This window comes from Phyllostomus discolor, chromosome 5 (genome assembly GCF_004126475.2).
Source record: "Phyllostomus discolor isolate MPI-MPIP mPhyDis1 chromosome 5, mPhyDis1.pri.v3, whole genome shotgun sequence".
Classification (NCBI taxonomy): domain Eukaryota; kingdom Metazoa; phylum Chordata; class Mammalia; order Chiroptera; family Phyllostomidae; genus Phyllostomus; species Phyllostomus discolor.
The window spans coordinates 76,517,395-76,520,361 of record NC_040907.2 but is presented as its reverse complement, the minus strand read 5'-3'; the positions used below and the strand labels follow the sequence as shown (position 1 = coordinate 76,520,361).

General features: G+C 41.3%; 1 pseudogene; it reads right to left on the bottom strand.

Annotated features, from left to right (window-relative positions):
- Positions 1-282: 282 nt before the first annotated feature.
- LOC114496331 lies at positions 283-1,069 on the bottom strand (annotated as a pseudogene).
- Positions 1,070-2,967: the final 1,898 nt, after the last annotated feature.

The window sequence follows — 2,967 nt, the reverse complement described above, 5'->3', positions numbered from 1 at the left end:
TCCATTGCCATTTAAGATAAAAAAGGAAAGAGAAGCAAATACAGAAAAAAAAAAATAATATGACTTTTTACAAACTATTAATGAATTTCACAAAGGAGTGGGTTATAAGGAAGATCCATATATTTTATTCATTTATTTTTGCCTTGTTCATTAAGATTGCCTACTTTACATGTTATGAAGTAGAATAGCAGGAAACGGTAAATTAAAACAAAACAATACCAAAAACCTTATTCCCCCACCCCCAAAAAGCAGCTGATCATGCTGTATTATCTTTAATTAAGTTCAAAGATTCTCCAAATTGTACCACCTACAGCTCACTTCACCCACTGCTCTGTTTGCCCCAACACCCTTGCCATGGCAAAGGGAAAGCCATGGTCTGCTGCCTTTGCCAACAACAAAAATGTTGGAGAGCCAGGTGGCAAACCTGTTGCCATTGGCATCATTACATGAACTGCATCAAAAGAACCAGGGTGTCTTTCTCTTTTGGTGATCGTGCCAATTCTTCCTAGGTTAGCATCTCCAGTCACCATCGTCAAACGATGAAACCAGTAATGTTTCTAGTCTCCAATCTAAATGGTGTTGTTCACTTTGATGAAGGGCTCAGGGTATGGTATAAGCATGATGGGTTTCCAGATGAGGGATTCCTTTTGTGCCCACGAAGATCTTCCTCACTTTGTACAACTTGTACCTGTCCTACTCAGGTGTAATTCGATGAACAGCAAAGCAATCCTTAGTGTTACAGATCAGACAGAAATTCTCTCTGGTCTTGTCAATGCTGATCACATCCATAAAGCCAGCAAGGGAGGTTATATTGGTGCGGACCTTGCCATAAATCTGAATAAACTGCCGCATGCACATCTTCTTTACTTCATCTCCTGTTAGGGCACCCTTAAGTCTATTCCTTGAGAAAATGATAAGAGAGAGACCTTTTCTCAGCTTGTGGCGACTGGTAGATGGCCGAGGGGCAAACACACCAGTCAGTTTATCCAGCATCCAGTGCTTTGGAGGGGCTACATGCTTCAGATGCTTCTTGGGACCACAAGCCATGGCTGCACTAGACACAGGAAAAGCATAGCTCCACACATTTTAATTGAATTGCCATAAATTAGTGATATACCTTAAAAACAACCAATGAAGCAGATGTAGTAGATGTTTGTTCCAGAAACCAGAAAGCAATAATAACCCAAAAGAATACCAATCAGGAAAGGGGTCACTGTTTAATGAATGTTATTGGGATAAAGAGATATCAATATCGAGAATTATGTGAATTCTTACCTTATGTTGTACAATGAAATAAAGCCCATTGTAAAGCTTGAAACTATGAGAATATTACAGCCATGGAATGCTGGTAGTCACTACTGTCGATTAAAAATATCAAAGTAGCAAGAAGAAAAAAAAATCAAAGTAGCATGAAAAATACAGCAAAACAGCACACACAAAATACACAAGCTAACCTTTCATTATAGAAATCAATATGTAAATAACTCTAGGATCCATCTTTTAAATGAGCTAAAATTGATTTATATGATCAAAACCCAGCACACTGGGAGGGTATACAGATCGCTGCACTAACAACAGTCAGTAAGCTATGAGTGGTATGTCTCTCCACAAAGCCATCCAGCAATATTTAAAAGCATAAGTAAATTGTTTTGCATGGTAACAAAATAGTCATAACTTGTAGATATAATTTCATTCTCCTCAAAATTCCAAATTTTCAAAACATCAATTTATATATGAATGTTCAATGCCAGCACTTTAACAGCAAGATATTACAAACAGCCCAAATGCACACTAATAAGTAGAGGCTTCTGCAGATGGGGGGACATCTTGTGGAGTGCCTTCTCCCTCGTTCACATCCTCTCTCAGGGAACGACAGCGTCACCACACAGTAACCCATCAGGGAAACCTGAGGCTTCTTTCTGCACCATATTCTAGCCTTTCCTCCATCATTAGCTTCCTAAATGGTCTTGGCCTCCAATGTCAATTTTCTCCAACCCATTTTCTGTAGTGGTGCCTGGGTGCTAATTCTGAAACTTGAATCTACTTAAAATCCTGTCATGTCCATCTCCCTCTCCACAACTGCCCATAAACATAAAATCCAAGCAGCCTGTCATCCAGTGCCCTCCCAGATCTGGCCCTACCTACCACTTTATTTCCCACCCCACCTCTGAATCCCACACACATCCTGTTCTCGAACCATCTGGACAGTTTTCAGCTCAAGTCCATCATGCCGTTGATAACCCTGTGCCTTTGCCTAGAACGCCCTCCTCTGCCCTCCTGTCCTCCTGACAAACACTCCTCATCTCTTAACCTGACTCAGACTTCACTTCCTTATCAACCCCTCCTAACATAGCAGGGTTGAAGCACATGCACTTCATCTCAGATATGAAAAAACACATTACAACATTTATTTTATCTATATTATATTATTCCTCTTAATGATAGGGGCTGTGGAGTGGGAACACCCCAATTTGCCAACTAAAGGCAATTCACAGCCTTTGAATTTAAAACTGGTGCTTTCAGGAAGATAGAGAAGGTTCCAACTCTTCACAAGACAATTTCCTCCCCTTCAGAGGAACTCATGCACCACCCCCACACTTCCCAGGAAGACACCTGGGTACACAGAAATACATGTCTTCACTGAGGTGGGGTGACATGCCTCAGTCTCCTCCCTGAATTCCTGAGATGCCATTTGCCTTATGAGGTTTCTGGAGGCACAAACTGGTAGCTGCCGAGATATGGTTTTTTCAGCTTGGTTTTTTAGACATTGTGATGACACCAACTGCAAAAATTTGTGACATCTGGCATCACCCCCGATGAGGAAGCAGCCTCATTTTAAGCCCAGGTACCTTTCCAGTTCCTTAATGTTTGTCATTTAACAGCCATGTGCTTAGACGCATGGAGCCTCTGGATGTCCTCAATGCCAGGTACAGGCTGCAGATACCTGCAGCATCATCTCAAACTCTT